Below are 20,814 nucleotides of genomic sequence, written 5' to 3' on the forward strand. Positions count from 1 at the left end.
ATGAGATAAAATTTAAAATCCAGAATGTTAAGGCAGTTCTATAAGCAAAAATTAAAAACTGAAGATAAATTTTTAAGAAATTTGGTTAGATTACTTACTTTGCATGTACAAAACACTTTAACATCATCTTCCTAATTCTAGGTACCAGTACATTAGCATCTTACTTTAACAGTCTCTGGAGCTAATTTAAATTTCTTTAAATTCTTTAGATTTTTAACTAGATTTTAGCTTTCTGTACATTACATCACTCAAGCACCTGCAGAACTGGCCAACAGCTTTATTTATTTTGTGTTTTTGTAATTTGTGAAAAATTTTCTTTGAATTTTCTGTGGAAAGTATTTTTCGTAATCTAATATTTTAACTTTTTATTATTTATATTACAATTACAGTCGACCCCCCTATAAGATAGAGATACGTTCCATTCTCTAGGAATCCGCTTTCTTACGAATCCTTCCAATCACAACCCGACACGTATCAAGTTTACGGACTACGGCTGTTTGAAAGATTTTCTTCCATAAAATTAATCGATTCTAGACTAATCCGACTCAACATTTCCAAAATACGTATATATTTTTTGGGAATAATCCGTATAAACTACGCTATAAACAAAAAATTGTAGGATTACTTACCGAGTGTCACCATTCGACATTGCCATTGCTCAACATTGTTTTCGTCGCGGAACANTTTATTTGAAGTATTTGAAACAGAAGAGTAATTTCAATGCTTTTTCAAAACTTGCAGTCATATAACATACAATGGATAAAATATAAAAATTTCATAAAGAATTCTAAAAACAAATTTATTGCTTTATTATTAATAAGAAAATCAACATCTTACATAATTCTCCAGCACAGAGTTGTATAACAAACATTTTCAGTTTATTTTATAAACCTGCTTCAGGTTTGAAATTATACAATTGCTTTATTATTAATTATGACAAGTGATTATTATTAATTTAATTATATTATATTTTACTTTAATATTTTAATTTTTAAATTATATCTCACTAAATTATTATATTTTACATTTTAAACAGAGGTCAAGTACCAGCAGTTGCTGAAATGAATTTTCTTGATCGTGTGAAATGGTTAGATATGTATGGAGTTGATCTTCACCCAGTTCTGGTAAATATTAAAATTATTGTAAAAATCTTAGAAATATTAAAACTTAAAATAGAATTTTACTTTCCCAGCTCTTATACATAACAGAGGGATAGTATGGCAATCAGTCAAAAAATCACCATTTACATATTTTTACATTTTTGGACGCAGGACCTTGAAACGTCAAGAAATGCAAAACATTTGGGGTTTTTTTTTTCTTTATGTATAGATGTTAGTGTGCATGTGTGGGGGACAATTTTGTTTACCATTTGAAGCGTAAATAACCCCTGTGCTTTTTTGTCAAAAATTTCTGAAATTTTGCAGGGAGGTTTGTTTAAGGGGATTGATACTATTAAATTTTGGTGATTAAATGTCTAGGGGTGGGGAGATAAAGGAGGTCATGTGTATCTTGAGTAGGATCTGACTTAATGATGATTTTACTTGTTATGAGCATTTACAATTTTTTATAAAACCCATCCCTACTCTGAAAATTTTTGCTACACTCTACAATCTTTTTGCTATATTATAATAGTTAAAAATATAAAAAGTTTTTCAATAAAATATGGTGCCATCAAATGTTGCCAAGAAAGTTAAGCAACATGTTGCTGGATTTTTTTATATCTCTTAATAAATTAGAACATATTTGAATACTATGTCAATATAATAATTAAAAAATAATTTTAATTTTTGAAATATATGCAACAGTAATGACTATTTATTTCTCATTATTGATTTTTATGATTAAGTTCTTTGACTTTTTATTACCAGCAATAATATTAGAAAGTTTATCTATTATTAGTTTGCACAACAAAAACTAATAATACTTCAAATTTAAATACATTTGCAGATTGAAATACTGTAGAAAAATTCATTTATAATTATTTACTGACAAGAATGCAATTGTAGCAGGTGGAATAAAAATAAGAAAATAGTATCATTTATTAAGGTTTAATAACATAAAATCACATCATGAAAGTGTAAAAACATTAGATAATCTCATAAATATAAATGTCACTAGACTGTTCATATTTAAAAATAATATGAAAGAACATAACTTTATATGAAGTCAGATTGATTATAACTTTTACATCAAAAGTTTAAAAACAGAATATCAATAATTAGTGAAACACTATTATATGAAATGAAGTCTATTAAGTGAAATCTTTTAAATAAAGAAAAATTTTTTCACGCGTCGCATACAAACATATCACAAACATTTTCTACCCAAATGGGTCGAAATGTTTGTGATACATTCTAAGTAGTAACTGCAAGGCTATACAAGGTTAGTGCAATGTATTTGTAATTATCGCTTTGTTTATTAATGGATTTGAAAAATTTTTTCATTTAAAAGATGAATTGAGAGAATGCATTGAGAGAACTCAATTGAAGATATATCCTAAATCTGATAAAATTTCTCTCCAATAAAATCCAAGATATTATAAAGTATTAAGTTATTTGAAAAATATAATTAAACTTATTAACTATTGAACACAAAGCTGTGTTATTATTAAAACACTTGAATAAAGAGGAAAACGCCAAGTGTTTTAATAATTACACAGCTTTGTGTTCAATAGTTAATAAATACGAAAACATGATTTCATAAAACGAATAATTAAACTGTCAATATAGGAATAATGGCAGCTTCAAAAACTATATTTAAAACTGAATAGCTAACTGATAGAGTATCCACCAAAACTCTTAATTTTTAATGGTATCAGAATATTGACCAAAAGTTTGAAGGACTAAATTATAGAATGAGAAAAATTTAATTGAATGGCAATATTTTATTTATAATTTTCTAAATCCATAGTTTAAAACTTTTGATTTGAAAAAAGTTGTTTTTTTACTGAAAAAGAATAAAGTGAATGTTAATAAAAATACACAATAACTATATCTGAGAATATTGAGATTAATTAATAAATATAATAAATGATAAGGATATGGAAAATAAAACTGAAAGCCTTTTAAATTACTATGATTAATTAGTATTAAAGTAATTCATAGACTTTGATTATAGCTAATAATTCAAGCTACATAATGTATAATTTAAAGATTGGTATTGTATGCTTTTTCTTAATTACATAGAATGAATTAAAGTTATAAATACTTCCTATAAAAGATAATTTTTTAATCTAGTAAGAAACAAAAAACAATGAATTTATTTTCTAATATTTATAACTTAGTATAAAATATATTGGTGATGTTAGTGTAAAATTTTTCTCCTTCACTCATTTTTGTATTAGATGAAAGCTGTAGTAAAAATAATTATAATAAATATCAAGTTTAGATCAACACTATCACTAAAAGCTTTGGATAAAGAAAAGTATCAAATTAATAATTTTTGCAATATTATTTTATTCAGTTTTTACATTTGTGTTTTATTTCAAATTTTTTAGATATTTTTAATAAATTAAGAAATATTATCTTGAAAATATTTTTAATCAAATTATTTTAAAAAGTATCAAATCAAAAATTGCCTTTTGATGATAAAATCAAGATGTGAGTTATTAAAATAAATATTTTAAATTTAATAGTGTTCAAGTAGTTTCATTATTACAAAATAATTTTATCATAAACATTATGGAATGTGAATAGAATTGTATTCAAATAGAAAATTTTAAATAATTTTTGAATATTGTGTTGTATTCATATTGATATTACATTGATAAAAAATGTATAGTTGTATAATGCTGACATGCATTGGATTTTTTGTTGTTACAATTACTGTATTAAACCACAAACAAGCCATTTTATCTCTCACAGAAACAAAATAATACTTTAATTCCTAATTACCATTTAATCCTCTATTTTCATCTTTCAATATTATTTTTGAATTTTTGGATATGATGAATTAAATTAAAAAATAATAAAGCTAAACTCATTTACTGATGAGAGTACTGTAGCACATGAAACTCAGAAACCATCAACTGTCAAGAACAGTTCTCAGGGCTTCAGTTTAATGAATAATGTTTCCAATATTGATTTACTATAATAATATGAAAAATAAACTTGAAACTGCTAGAGTAAGTATCCTCTAGATTTTCTGCTTTTAACCTATAATGTAGTGCAATAGAAATTAATACATAAAATTATTGTAAATGAAAGAAAAAAATATTTTACACATAATAATCTGACTTTAAATACTAAGACCACTTAAGTCCACAGCAATGACCCTAGAAAGTTACATGCCCTAATTTAGGGCTTACTATTAGAGTAGGTAATCACGCTGACTATTTTAAGCAGGGTAGTCCCCAGTCTGCTGGTATGTTTTATTTGGTTGAATGGAAAAATTTTGCATTTTGGGGAAAAAATCAAGATAAATTTTTAAAATAAAAATTACTATATTTACTTGAATAATCTGCACACTTTTTTACAAAAACATTTGACAAAAAGTTAGCATGTGTATATTTAAAGCAAATCTGGTAATGCCATCTATGAAGTCCAGGGTGCTTCCAATTACTAAGTGGTTTGTTTGATTGTCAAATATATAGTCAATAGTTAGGAACAATATTATTAAACGTTTTCATGACTAATTTTGTGAAAATGAGAATAAGTAAAGTAAGTTAAATATACAACTGAGATTGACATTGCATAATTTTTATACCTACACTTTTAGCAGTTTTATGCCTTCAAATTAAACAACATAAAGAAGTCTTACTTTTATTTAATAACTAAACTAATTCATTATAAAACATATCACTACAAATGCAGATAATTTATCTTTATCAAATATATTTATACAAATAATTAATTTTTTCCTTTGTAATTTTTCCTTTGTAATTTTTCCTTTTGATATCATATAGTCCTGTAAACTGAGTGCCAAGTATTGAATGTGTCAAAACAACAAGGGTGAATATAACTACTGTGTTACAACCATAAGTTAGTAAAAATTTTTAAATATGTTTATAAAAAAATTTTTAAATTATTTCTTAAACAACAGTATGTGCAGATTACTCAAGAATATAGATTATTAGAGTAAATACACTATTTATTTAGTCAAAAATTGAAAATAAAGGCAATTAGCCCTCATTTGAAATGATCTCTTCCCAACATTTCAGTTTATTAGTTCTGTCTGTATTAAAAAAAAGTCTTTAGTTGTGACTAAAAGAGTAATAATATATCCTATTTCACTTCAGAACATTTAAAAATTTTTTATGATTTAAATAATTTCACAATAATCAAGAATAAATGAAAATCAGGTACTAATTTAGGTAAATAGAGTGGTTGATGTAAAATTTTCCAATTCAGTTGTTTTATTTTTTTTGTTACATTGTCATACTAACATAGGACATGAATTATTTTGCTGAAAGACAGTTCTTTTCCAGTTGGGTAGATGTGGGTATTTTTGTTTAAGACATTTGTTTACTTGATCTAATTGCTAACAGTATGAAATTTATAATTTTATTAGGCTCTAAAAGCTCCACCTTATGTCATTCATACTGCACCATACCCCAGACTGCTTTGTATGACAGTGATATCTATCCAAAACTCTTAAAGCATATATGCATATTATCTGTTGATTTTTGATTTTATCCAAACAAAATGTTTAAAAGGAAACTCAAAATGAGAGTATAATGACACTGATATGAAATATTATCAGTAATGTGTTAAATATCACAATCACAATAGCTTTAATTAAATCACACTACCAATCTCTGACATTTACTGAAAAATACAAACTTTCATCTCAACTCAATATAAATCAAATTATTCAAAGTATTGATACAAATAATGAGGTATTAAAATACAAATTACTGGTAAACAAAATTTAATAAAATGTATTCATTTTATATGAAAGCTTAAAAATATTACAACAATAATAATATATGATTATTCATGAATTATTTTTAAATCATATATGAAATAAATTTAAGGAATGTTTATTACAGAATTGTATTCAAATAGAAAATTTTAAATAATTTTTGAATATTGTGTTGTATTCATATTGATATTACATTGATAAAAAATGTATAGTTGTATAATGCTGACATGCATTGGATTTTTTGTTGTTACAATTACTGTATTAAACCACAAACAAGCCATTTTATCTCTCACAGAAACAAAATAATACTTTAATTCCTAATTACCATTTAATCCTCTATTTTCATCTTTCAATATTATTTTTGAATTTTTGGATATGATGAATTAAATTAAAAAATAATAAAGCTAAACTCATTTACTGATGAGAGTACTGTAGCACATGAAACTCAGAAACCATCAACTGTCAAGAACAGTTCTCAGGGCTTCAGTTTAATGAATAATGTTTCCAATATTGATTTACTATAATAATATGAAAAATAAACTTGAAACTGCTAGAGTAAGTATCCTCTAGATTTTCTGCTTTTAACCTATAATGTAGTGCAATAGAAATTAATACATAAAATTATTGTAAATGAAAGAAAAAAATATTTTACACATAATAATCTGACTTTAAATACTAAGACCACTTAAGTCCACAGCAATGACCCTAGAAAGTTACATGCCCTAATTTAGGGCTTACTATTAGAGTAGGTAATCACGCTGACTATTTTAAGCAGGGTAGTCCCCAGTCTGCTGGTATGTTTTATTTGGTTGAATGGAAAAATTTTGCATTTTGGGGAAAAAATCAAGATAAATTTTTAAAATAAAAATTACTATATTTACTTGAATAATCTGCACACTTTTTTACAAAAACATTTGACAAAAAGTTAGCATGTGTATATTTAAAGCAAATCTGGTAATGCCATCTATGAAGTCCAGGGTGCTTCCAATTACTAAGTGGTTTGTTTGATTGTCAAATATATAGTCAATAGTTAGGAACAATATTATTAAACGTTTTCATGACTAATTTTGTGAAAATGAGAATAAGTAAAGTAAGTTAAATATACAACTGAGATTGACATTGCATAATTTTTATACCTACACTTTTAGCAGTTTTATGCCTTCAAATTAAACAACATAAAGAAGTCTTACTTTTATTTAATTACTAAACTAATTCATTATAAAACATATCACTACAAATGGCAGATAATTTATCTTTATCAAATATATTTATACAAATAATTAATTTTTTCCTTTGTAATTTTTCCTTTGTAATTTTTCCTTTTGATATCATATAGTCCTGTAAACTGAGTGCCAAGTATTGAATGTAGACGATAGTTAGCGTAAAAATCTCCGTAGCGTGGCGCTACGGACGGCGGGAAAGTAGTTCGGCTGCCCGATGACGTTTGAGGTGTTTATAGGGAACTTTTACTATTTTTTACGGATACCGGTAGCAATTTTTTCGTAGTTTTATAGGAATCGTAACTATAGGGACCGTAATTATAGGGNCGAACTTTATTTCAAACTTTATCCGTGCGCTTTGGGGTGCTACCTCGTCTAACAAGTAATTTGTAAGGAAAATTTCTATGTTTAATAAACGGTTACATGGTAAACCTGTCTCAGGCAGTCAGTCTGCGCCCACACGACAGAATGAACCGCTCGGCTGTCGAACACCTCACCCCTAATCGGCTGACCTCACAAAGAATAACGTGCAGTGCATGCTGGTTCTAAATCAGTTACAGTTAGGGACTAGGGAAACTTGGGTAGGAGTAGCATAAGTAACTAAATTAAGAAAAACAACTACAGATGACTTAACTCTATTGGATATTGGAGACGTTTACGAATACGAATCGTACGAAAAAAAAAAAGGTCGACAGGCCACGCATGATATTCCTGGACAAAATTAGTAGTTCACTTGGACAGTGAGTCGATTCCCAGATTGTCTAGGTGAAAACCAGACGGGTGGTAACACTATACATACTATAACTGTAAACACGGTGGAAATGGCAAGAAAGTAATATAGCAAAATTATACTATGAAAATGCTGTTTTCAACTTCTTTATTAAGCACTAAAGTTAACGTAATCTAAAATTTTATATTTAAGATATTTGTCTCTATATTTATCTGGAGCAGTGTATTGTAATTTGACTATATCTTTTTTACTTGGCTCCCATACTTGTCCTTTACAGCTCAAGGTAGCCCTTAGAAAAAAGTTAGACCTCTGGATTAAGTTTTTCAAGAATTTAGTTATTAAGATATTAAATTGTTTTCACTCACAAAAAGATAAAAGAGGAATGTTTTTTTACTCAATGCTGTTGACATTAAGAGAATCTTTTATAACTAAATTCAACCAAGACCATAATTATATACAGATATGTTAGAATAATGGACCAGTAGTTTGGACTAGTTGCTCTCAAAAAATTCCTGAGAATCTGGTCCCGAACTCAAACTTGCATCTCTCAAGTGACTCTGCAATTCATTCTAGTCAAAAAAATAGTCATTCAATGTTGCACATCATATCATTTTCCTTATTTGTAATTATTTTATTTTTAGCTTTATATCATTGTTAAAATCTATTATTTATTTTTTCCTAACTGCCACCTGCAAGCATTAATATGGTCTTTCTTTTCCTGCCCACCACGGATTCACCCAAATTCACAGTAAATTGACTTAATGATGAGAGTTTGAGCTTAATAATATTAAACTAAACTAGACCTGAACTTTTTGAGGTTTGATCAAATTCAAACTTGGGTTCCTCAGAATGGTAGGCTGGTGCTTTGGTCATCTGGCATTGTTAAAACGTTTAAACAATACAGATATATATATTTTTTTTGGAGATTCAAAACAGTATTATTATTTTGAATAATGACTTATATATACTTTTTTTAACATTACAATAATTCCTTTCATTTTTCATTATTACCCAAATTTATGGGAGAAGCCACAATTTTGTCATTGTTTATGTTTCTTGCCTATATTTTTTTGTTTGGATTTTTTTTAACCAAAACTTCAATTTTTTCAAGTGTATTGTAACAAAATGAGTATGATGTAGATTTGGTGTTATTAGAATAGTATTGAAAATTTATTATTATTAGCTTATTTATTGATGCTCGTGTTAGATGTTTGGACAATAATTAAAATTAGGATGATAACTTCATTTTTTTGATAAAAATGAATTCTGTCTTCCTGTTGATATACTGTAATTCTGTTGAATCTTAATATATGATATGATAATCTACAGTAAATACATTCTGATATAAGTCTGTTTGACTTGTAATCAGTTTTAATAACTTAGATCTTGGAAATCAGAAACTGGTTTATTTTGCCAAAGGTATCATTGCTTCAGGAGATTGAATATATCATCGATAGTACCTTCAAAAATATTTTAGTAGGTCTTTGTGTATTTAATTAGTGTAAGTATATTGTATTTCTTAATTAACATAGTAACACATTGAGAGAGTCTTGCTGTATGTAAAAAATATAAATTACATCTAATTTATATATTTTTAACAATTGAGATTGAATTGTTCATCTCAATTGTTCTAATACTTCTATACATGATCTAAAATATAATGTATATAGATTGTGTAAAAATGATAACAACAACAATATACAATACAAAATTCTTTAGAAAACATGATCATGAGATCTAAATTTTCTTGTTTCTTTTCTAAAGTTATATGTTTAGTTATTTTATTAGGAAGATTTTGGGCAATTATAATTGAATCAATCAAATCATTTATAATTACCAATATAGTTAAAAAAACTGATGTTGGACTTGAATATATGATAATGTTTTTGATGAAATAAATTTGTCTAGAATCTTAAAATTAAATGATTTTATCTTATGGAATTAATGTTTCTCATTTAATATTATATACAGGGTAAGTATGATGATGCTAAAATCATTGCAACTAGTGTAATGTTACGATGTAACATACTCTGTCTTATGGCATTTAAAACCAACATTTCATTCAATAATTGTGAGTACTTTTGATAGTTTGCTACTATCCTGTTCAGGCTGATTCAATTAGACTGAAATCAAACAAGATTTTTTTTTTCTTTTGTTTTTATGCATAAAATAAGTCTATCAACTTTTGCTAAACATTTCACATACACCTTGTAGGCTATATTCATAATTCTAAATGAATAAATATGTAGAGGAATAATTATTGCAGCTTACAATATTTTAATCTTAATTTTCTATCACTTATATGAATTTATATTATTTAATGATAATTTGTATATGTTTCATTAAGAAATGGGATGATTTAATATCTTTAATTTTCAGTTCTTTTCAATAAATATATGTTTTAAACAAATCTTTGTTTTATATTGTATGTTTTCATAGTTTTTCTTTAACTTGAAATAAAATACAATAGGTATTTCTATTACTGTTGATATTTTAATATTTATCATATCTGACATCAAAATTTTCTGTATAATATATTATTTAAAGTATGGTAATAAAGATAAAAAAATGTTTCTGAATAGTTTATAATTATTTTTTTTTTAATCAAAATTATCTTGTTTTATGTTGTATGAGATAATGCAATTCAATATAAGGATGATCTGGTGGGAGGAGGTGTCTCCCATAAGGACTATAGGAAAATAGCTATTGTTTAGGTACTAGACACATGAAGAAAGTCCAGAAAATTCCAATAGTCAGCCTGTTGGTCAGGTGTAAACCCAGAACTAACTATTAGTGTTCAATATTTTATTCACTTCGACATTGATGGGTTATCTTGTTTTATCACCACTATAAATTATTTCTGAACACATTGTTAAATATTATCATCAATAGTAGGTTCTTTTATATGAATCATATGTAGCTCTCTGATATTTGTTTTTTCTTCTCTTTTCCTCTCAAAAAATTATCTAAAATAAAGATACTATATTAAATAATTTATAGAATTGCAACACTTTAATGAAATATAAATCATAATATATTGAAACATAATCAGTGTTTGCATAGGGAGGCAAATGGAACACTTGCTCATCTTTGGGATCAAATAAAAATTCCACAAATTATAATTGTAAAAATGATTGAGATATATAACCTTACACTCTTGATCATGGGATGCTTTATCTGTCTTTTTGTATTGATGTAATACTGCATTCTGTAATCTACTTTTGAAAACACTCAAAAAGATTAAATAAAAATTTTATTGCTGTAATTATTTGTCTCAAAGGTTTGCTTCCCTGGAAAATTTTCTGCAGGACATCCATGCAGGACATATATTTTCATTTTACTATTATGTAAAACATAATAGTAAAATGAAAATATATGTAAACATTTTATTACTGTTCTGAATTTATTTAATGTATACGAAAACATTTTTATTGTATACATTGTTTACTTTAAGACTGCTGTTACTACTGCAATTATCATCAAAGTATANAAATGTTAGAAAACAATATTGAGTTTATGAATTAACAAATATTTAATAGATATAATGGTCAGAGCAATAATAAATATAAAAATATTCAGAATTAGAAGCAACAATAAATGTCTTTATATCTTGTCTTTTTGTTCCTGAGGTGTTGAAAAAGAACAAGATATGAAGGCATTTATTGTTGCTCTAATTCTGAATATTTTTAGAATTGGTTTATGATTTTTCTGTACATATTTCATATTTTTAACAATATAATTTCTTTCTCTAATTAATATTTTCCAAAAACTTTCCAGGAACAAATATTAAACATTTATTAGAATTTGGAAGTGATGTAAATCTGATCAAAGTGATAGAATTATTTTAAAATTGTTTTTGAAAAATTTATTTTTATATGGTTTCAAATAGGTTTCAAAATTTTTATATGGTTTCAAAATTTATTTGCATAATACATATTAATTTTATAATCAAATTCATTAAACTATACATATTTAATTTTTTAATTTAATGTAATTTAATTAATAAGTTTAAATTTCTAGAAAATAACTGTATAATAAACTTAAATAAATCAATTTATTTTGATTATTTGTGTTTAAATAGCTGGAACTCAATCAAAAGAAATTTTGAAAGAAACTATTTTGACAGAACATAACTCTAATAACATGGCATCTCAAACTATTTATATGTAAGCTAAACATATTTCATAAATGAATTTTTATATCAAAATTGTTGTTATCTCAAAAAATATGATTTTACTCAAGGTTTAATTTATATTTCATAGACCAGCTGTACAGAATACAAATCCTCCACAACCATCCAATTCACCTCAAAGTACCCGATCAGCACCATGGGAAGATCCAACACAGAGGTTTTATTAATAAATTGAATTATAATACATGAATTAAAAATAGAAAAATTTAAAGGTATATGTTTATCTATAGAAATCGTGGTTTATATTCTAACTCAACTAATCCTTCACCAAGATCAATTCGAAGTGCTGGAGCTCGAGCTTCCCCTCGTTTTACATTTAGACGAACATCGTCAGTTGAAAGTAATAGCAGTTATGAATACAGGAAAAGAAGGTATTATTTTATCAATATTTTTTAAAAAAATTATTATTATTTACTTGAATCTAAGACACACCTTAATTCCTACATGCTCAATTACAGTTATCTATTTAAAAAAATTTTTAATAGACAACTTGAAACAAATTTATGTTCAGTATTTATTGCAAGCAAAGTAAGCTATAAATCTTGTCTTCTATAAATCTGTGGTATCAAAATTAAAAATATTTTCACTTNAGTACACATATTAGTTAAAAACAAGCTAGTATACATATATTCACTTAAAGAGTATTCAGTATAAGATGAGAATTAAATCTGTATTTGTAAAAGAATTTTTATAAACAGAAAGATAGCTATTGTGATAGCATAACTGCTTTTGATAGGAGCCTGAGAAAAATTACTTGTATTTCTAGAATCAAATATATATTTTTTTTCTTGAAATTTTTTTAGCTACATACAAAGTTAATATTTTTGAGTATTCTTTTTATTGCATTACTATTTGAAATGTAACTTAATAATACAGGGTGTTTATAAATGAATGGTGCAGTTTTAAAAATTAATAATAAATCTATTTATTACCTTATATGGGCAAACCTTACAACATAAGCAGCAGCAACTGTCCAAGTTGATAGGAATGTACGTGAGCTTCTTAATGATGTTCTTCACCAACGCTGGATTGGACATGGTGCAACAGCAGACAACAACCTGCTCCCCTGGCCATCCTGTTTGCCAGATTTAACCTCCTGTGATTTTTTTTTGTGGGGGTTTGTTAAAGACAGAGTTTATGTATCGTCAATGCCTGTGTCCCTTGAGGAACTGTGTGATCAGATAAAGCATGCACTGCAGACCATCATGGAGGACATGCTACACCGCATATGGGAAGAATTTGTGTAGATGTCATGTGACCATGGGTGCACATATTGAAGGATTGTGATTAATGCATAAAAACTTGGATAGTTGCCACTGCTTATGCTGTAATGTTTGCCCATATAAGGTAATAAATAGATTTATTATTAATTTTTAAAACTGCACCATTCATTTATAAACACCCTGTATAATGCGTATAATGCATATAATTAGTTGTTGTAATGAAAATTTTGATAGAATGTTCATTATGACAAATTGTTTTGTTTGCATGTTTAAACTTAAATTTTAACATTTTAATTACTGTACTACATAGTATAAATAAAATATTGTATTTTGTAATTATTAATATGATTTATTTATCTGTATTTTATAGAATACATATTGATTAATNTGTCTTCTATAAATCTGTGGTATCAAAATTAAAAATCTTTTCACTTGCTATGTTCAACTTTTCTATATCAAAACTGATGTTATTTTAGTTTTAGTTATTATATATATGTAGTTTTAGTAAACTAAAACTATGCTAATCAACACTGGATTAATTTTCACATATTTAGTGCTATTTAAAGCATCAGAAATGTAACATTTTTTGAAATAGCAGTATACAACCTTTTCTGGGATTTTCATTCAAGTACTTACAGCTTTACTGTAATATACTAATGAGATTGAGCTAAGTTAAGTATGAACATTGGTCTAATAAAATCATTAAAATGATATCTTAGAGTTAGTTACAGAAAAATAAGATGCCTGACACTAGAGGTTACTAAATATTAGGTAATACATTGAATCTAAGATGCAACCTATTTTTAGAGATACTATACCTGAAAAAAGAACATCTTACACTTCAGTAAATATAGTAATTATGCAAATTACCATTCATACTTATTTAATCTTCCTTAACTTTTATTAGACATCATAGGAGTAGAAGAGGATCAGATAATGAAAGTGAAATATCAAAAATATCTAAAGGATCACAAACATCTAAATCATCTCAGAAAAGTCGAAACAAAAAAAGGTTTGTTGTTTAGGTTTTAAATGATAAAATAATAAATAGTAAATTAATTCTCTAATATTTTATAAATAATATGTAAATACATATAAAACCAAGCCTGAGATATAGTAATAAACAAACGATACCAGTAAATTTTAATGAAGCCATGATATGGCTAATTAATTATAAAGATTAAATCATTATTTTGTATTAAACTCAATATTTAGAAATAAATTAATTAATTTAGAATATTCTGAAGAAAAGATCAATCCAGAGTAGGACTCAAACCCTCAACTTCTACTTCTGTGTAGATGTGTTGCCAATTATGCTATCTGGACCCAGTAGCAAATCTATTATGAAACTAATGAAGCTTAATCTTTAGAGCCACTAATATCAGAGGAATAACTAAACAATTTTTACTTTTCCAGTTGTTATATATAACAGAGGAAAAGTATGATAATTGGTCAAAAAATGATCCTTCCAACATTTTCACATTTACGGACTCATGATCTTAAAACGTCAAGAAATGCAAAAAAAGTTAGGGATTTTTTTCTGTATGTATGGATGTTAGTTTGTGTGTATGTGCAGGGAGCATGATTTTGTTCATTCAACTCTGAAACTTAATAATTCCTGTGCATTTGTTGAAAATTTCTGAAATTTTGCAGGGAAGTTTGGTATTAGTATGACTGACACTATTAAATTTTGGTGGTTAAAAGCCAAGGGGGTGGAGAGATAGAGGGGGGTCATGTATCATATCTTGATTGGAATCAGACTTAATGAAGATTTTACTTTTTATTGGGCTGCAATTTGAAAAAATTGTAGACCTATAAATTCCCACTGTTGTCCATTCATTTGTCTGTCCTTCCTTAATCTTAAGAATGGCATTAAACAGATGAAAGTTGAGAAAGCTTAGGGGCACAAGGTCTGATTAACCATATACAAACTTTCAGTTTGGATTAGAATTCATGTTATTTCAATAAAAAAGTTTTTCCTTGAAAGGAATTAGCTGGATGACTGGTACAATTCTATTGCTAACAGGAAAAGTATGATGTACAGGAGCAAGACATTACTAATTTGAGGTGGAGAGCATACATTTTAAATTAAATAAATTAAAAATATGATTAAAAATTGCAGCTTGGCATTGTGATGATGTCACAATAAATAATTACTCATTAGCATTTACAGCTGTTTACAAAACTTATCTCTATCCTCAAAATTAAGCTTTTAGCCACTTTATAATAATTAATAATATGAGACTTTATAAAAACTTTTTATAATGGATGGTGTCCCACACAATTTTAAACTTTATTGCTGGGAAAGTTACACAACTTATTGCTGGATTTAAGTAATGAATTTTTAACAAAATTGATGAAGGTTTTCTAAGTTTGTTTTTAAATAAGGCTATTTTAGTGATAGAATCATAAGCCAATGAGTTGAAGTATTTTATATTGACCTTAGACTCTAATGTCAATTTCAAGTGGCCTCAAAATATCTGTAAGTTAAAAACTGCAAGGCATAGCCTAAGAAATTTTTATTCACATCAGTGACTTTAACATAAATATCTCAGTATTTATCAATAATCAAAATCAGAGATATAGTGGTTAAATTTTTTTAAAATTTGGGTGATCTGCTATAGAACAATCCCTATTGAAGAATATAGAATATGATAGCAGTTACCTAGGCTTCATTGCTGATGAGAAGGTGCTCAATTTACTGCCCAATTTCGAGGATTCCACTTTCCATCACACACTCTGCTATTTGGACCTTGAGATCTTTGCAAGAACAACAAGATCCTTTGAACCATGTTGGATGTTATGCTTTATTGCTGGTTGTGAAGTGGTCTATAACAATTCAAATATCAGGGTACCAGAAATATAGGACTGCTGCTGTCCCGACCACTGTTTGATCCTCTCCTAAAGACTAATTAATTTAAAAGGTATAACTGTATATGTCACTTGCCATACCATCTAGGGCCATAATCATCTCCAATCTTAAATTTGAAAACAATCCGAGTTTTTAAATTTAAGATAGTGCTGTATAATTTGTGAGTTCAAAATTTAATAGTGGCAACAATGCTATAGAAACCCAATACAATGCAACTAGCTGATGCTGCCTAGACCAGATGTTTGTTACATACCTAACTTACCTCAGAGCAAATAGCCTTTACCATCTAACTCCATGTGCCTGTGCAGTGACAAGAAGAGAAAGGCCTGTTGCTATCACCCAGTTTAATCATGATGTTGTCAAAATTGGAGTGGCAAAACTGGATAAAGATTAAAAGTCAGTGTTGCCAAGGACTCTTAGAGGCTTGTGGAAAATCTACATATAGAACAATAGCAAAATGGGTGGGTAAAAGCCTTCAATGAGGGATGTGAAAAAGAGAAAGATAAGCCTTGTCCATGTCATTCCCATGCAAGTGAAGAACAAGTGAATGCCATACCCCAGACCAGACTGTAAACACGCAGCATTAATCTGCAGTTTTGAAAACAATCTGCAGCCAGCTTTGAGAGAAAAGCAGAAACACATTTTGCAGAACCCATCCATTTTGAATGACAATTCTCAAGCACATATTGTATGTATGGTCACATTATTCTGTCACATTGTCATATGGTCACATTGTGCTGGAGCTGAGAATTTCTTGAGAAGTTCTCTACCATCCACTGTATTTTCCAGACTTAAGCTCCTGTGACTTCAACTTGATTCCTAAAATGAAGGAACCACTGTGCACAGAAGGTGCTTCAGAATTTTTCCAGGTATTCTTCAGACAGCTCTATTCAAGCAATTAACCAAATATGCTAGGCTAATGGCATCCTGCGACTTCCACATCACTGGCAACTACATTGAATGATAGTGAAAATCTAAAATGTGTATGTTTTTTGTACAGATAGTAATTTCATAGTTGCCACTATCAAAATTCCAACTCTTGTATCTTAAATTTGAAGACACTGTTGTTATTGTTTTATGTTTAAAATATGTTATATTAAATTAATTAAATTGATTTGATTATGTTATATAAATCCACATATTCATTTTACTGATATTTACAATATAGAAATTTATTCTTATTTTTCATTGTGAAGACTGTTTTCTAAAATGTGTATGTTTTTTGTACAGATAGTAATTTCATAGTTGCCACTATCAAAATTCCAACTCTTGTATCTTAAATTTGAAGACACTGTTGTTATTGTTTTATGTTTAAAATATGTTATATTAAATTAATTAAATTGATTTGATTATGTTATATAAANTTTTTTCCTTTGTAATTTTTCCTTTGTAATTTTTCCTTTTGATATCATATAGTCCTGTAAACTGAGTGCCAAGTATTGAATGTGTCAAAACAACAAGGGTGAATATAACTACTGTGTTACAACCATAAGTTAGTAAAAATTTTTAAATATGTTTATAAAAAAATTTTTAAATTATTTCTTAAACAACAGTATGTGCAGATTACTCAAGAATATAGATTATTAGAGTAAATACACTATTTATTTAGTCAAAAATTGAAAATAAAGGCAATTAGCCCTCATTTGAAATGATCTCTTCCCAACATTTCAGTTTATTAGTTCTGTCTGTATTAAAAAAAAGTCTTTAGTTGTGACTAAAAGAGTAATAATATATCCTATTTCACTTCAGAACATTTAAAAATTTTTTATGATTTAAATAATTTCACAATAATCAAGAATAAATGAAAATCAGGTACTAATTTAGGTAAATAGAGTGGTTGATGTAAAATTTTCCAATTCAGTTGTTTTATTTTTTTTGTTACATTGTCATACTAACATAGGACATGAATTATTTTGCTGAAAGACAGTTCTTTTCCAGTTGGGTAGATGTGGGTATTTTTGTTTAAGACATTTGTTTACTTGATCTAATTGCTAACAGTATGAAATTTATAATTTTATTAGGCTCTAAAAGCTCCACCTTATGTCATTCATACTGCACCATACCCCAGACTGCTTTGTATGACAGTGATATCTATCCAAAACTCTTAAAGCATATATGCATATTATCTGTTGATTTTTGATTTTATCCAAACAAAATGTTTAAAAGGAAACTCAAAATGAGAGTATAATGACACTGATATGAAATATTATCAGTAATGTGTTAAATATCACAATCACAATAGCTTTAATTAAATCACACTACCAATCTCTGACATTTACTGAAAAATACAAACTTTCATCTCAACTCAATATAAATCAAATTATTCAAAGTATTGATACAAATAATGAGGTATTAAAATACAAATTACTGGTAAACAAAATTTAATAAAATGTATTCATTTTATATGAAAGCTTAAAAATATTACAACAATAATAATATATGATTATTCATGAATTATTTTTAAATCATATATGAAATAAATTTAAGGAATGTTTATTACTTACTTAATTTTTGATTTTCATATTAAGACTTATTTAATCTTCAAGCTAACACTCAACATGTTTCTAATATTAATTTAACTGAAATTATTACTAAAATTGTAAATAGAAATAGTAATTAGTTATGTAATTACTAAGTTTAATTTATTGTTTATTATTATAATTTTCATTTTCAGTTTAAAATTCTTATTTTTAGCAATTTTTTTAAATTAAACAAATACATAATAAAATTTATTACAGTTCTCTACTAAATATATATAGCTTGTTAAAAATATAATCTGTTGTGAATGATATTATTTTAAAATATAGACAATTGAATTTTTATAGATACTTTTATTTATTTAGGGAGAAGATAATATTGAATATTTCTTAGGTTTAACACCAAGTGGTATTATTGTTCTTCGAAATAAAACTAAAGTTGGAAATTATTTTTGGTAAGTTAAATTTTTGTATCAGTATTAAATTGCTTGAATGATTATAAAATTTACAGAGTGATTTTACTGAACTAGTTTTATTCATAACTATCTAAATAAATTAATATTTTGTAAAATGTGCAGAAGACAATTATAGAAAATTCATTATGATGATTATTATGTGGGGAAAAAAAGCTGTATTTTCACATAGTAACACAACCATAAAACAGACATACTGTCTATTTTGTTATCAATTTTCATTTCTTCTTTACCTTGGGCATGTTAAAAGATGGGATAACAGAACAGATTTTGCTGTATCCATGTTGTTAATTTTCCCATAATGTCAAGCATGTAAATATGGTAAAACAATCACTTTATCCATGTTCTTAATTTTAAGTTTAGCATGTGAATAGATGGGATAAGAAAACACTTATTAATGACTATTTTGTTACTGTAGCCTTTAGTAGACTATAAGTAGATGATAATATTCTAAATTTTGCTATTTCAAATTTTCCTTTTTTTTTCTTTGTTTCAAAACACATTTAAAAAATTCTAAACCCATTTTTTTCATTAAAACACCAAAGGAGAAACCTTGTTTCCCAAGATTCTATACTGGTGGAAACAGTTTAAATACTTTGTGATTACTAAAGCCAGTTAAAATTGCACATGTGCACCATTTGCATGGCACACATGTGCAATGTCACATGTGAATAATAAAACAGAAAAATGCCAAATTTTTTATGTAGTTTTCCAACAATTAATGTAAAATTTAAAAAATTTTACATTAATTAACAGAAATATTAGATCATTAGAACAAGTTTTCCTCCATTTTATAATAATGCATTCTGTTGTTTTGTTGAGTTTAAAAAATTACATTTAAAAATTTTTTTACTAATAATATCTGACATAATAACTAGTATCTTCAAAGATTGTTCAAAGATCATTCATTATTTCTATATCATGAATGTGTCATGGATAATCGACTAATCAAATACTCATGATCACTAGAATGATATTTTATAGTTGAAACTTTATTTAGCATAATGTTTGTATATAAATATATATCACAAATGAATGTAACTAACAGTTATCATATCATTTTTAATTTAGTTTTTCCTAATTGTAATTTATCGGACATAATTACCTTCTGTTTAAATGTAAGAGTATTTTCTTTTCTAAAACTTATAAGGTGGAGCTTTTAGAGCCTAATAATGTCATTCTTACCTCACTTTGAAAAATGCTCTAACTTATTTCTTTCTTCAGTTCAGCATTCTGATTATATTAAATTACATCTGCTTTAAAAAAATGAAATGATTACTTCAAACTACAGATTTTAAAGTGAAATAATTATATATAATTTTAATGGAAATTCATAATAAATATAAATTTGTAATATGAAATTCAGCAACTAATTTCTATTAATTTTTAGGCCAAGAATAACAAAAGTATATTTTAAAGGAAGATATTTTATGTTGAGAGTTAGAGATAAAAATGTGAGTAACTTTACCATAAAATTAAATTTTACATCTCTTTTTTTTAATTTTATAAATCAAAATGTTAAAGTAAATTCTTGATTTATGCAGATTCAAATTACACAGATTTGTAGATATGCAATTGTAAAACTTTAACTTAAGTCTTCATCCATTAAGTGCTGCTTTGAACATATGTAATAGATGGCAAAAACTTTGAAAAAATAAAAACTTTTACTTTTTCAAAGTTTTTCATAATTAAAACTATTTAGCTTTCTTCTGAAATGAATACATTGCACTTATGCACTACACAGTTTTTCAACTTTATATGTAAA

General features: G+C 26.6%; 1 protein-coding gene and 1 long non-coding RNA gene across 2 annotated transcripts in view; both read left to right on the plus strand.

Moving 5' to 3' along the window:
* Positions 1–20,814, plus strand: part of LOC111634523 (band 4.1-like protein 4A) — a 102,962-nt gene that overhangs the window by 38,249 nt on the left and 43,899 nt on the right. The gene's annotated exons all lie outside the window — the stretch shown is intronic.
* LOC111634529 lies at positions 1,022–20,503 on the plus strand. The gene is made up of 3 exons (XR_002758237.1): positions 1,022–1,124; positions 18,943–19,031; positions 20,440–20,503. It is a non-coding gene; the product is annotated as an uncharacterized LOC111634529 (long non-coding RNA).

The sequence above is a fragment of the Centruroides sculpturatus genome, unplaced genomic scaffold (genome assembly GCF_000671375.1).
Source record: "Centruroides sculpturatus isolate CEXI.00-Female unplaced genomic scaffold, Cexi_2.0 scaffold901, whole genome shotgun sequence".
Classification (NCBI taxonomy): Eukaryota; Metazoa; Arthropoda; class Arachnida; order Scorpiones; family Buthidae; genus Centruroides; species Centruroides sculpturatus.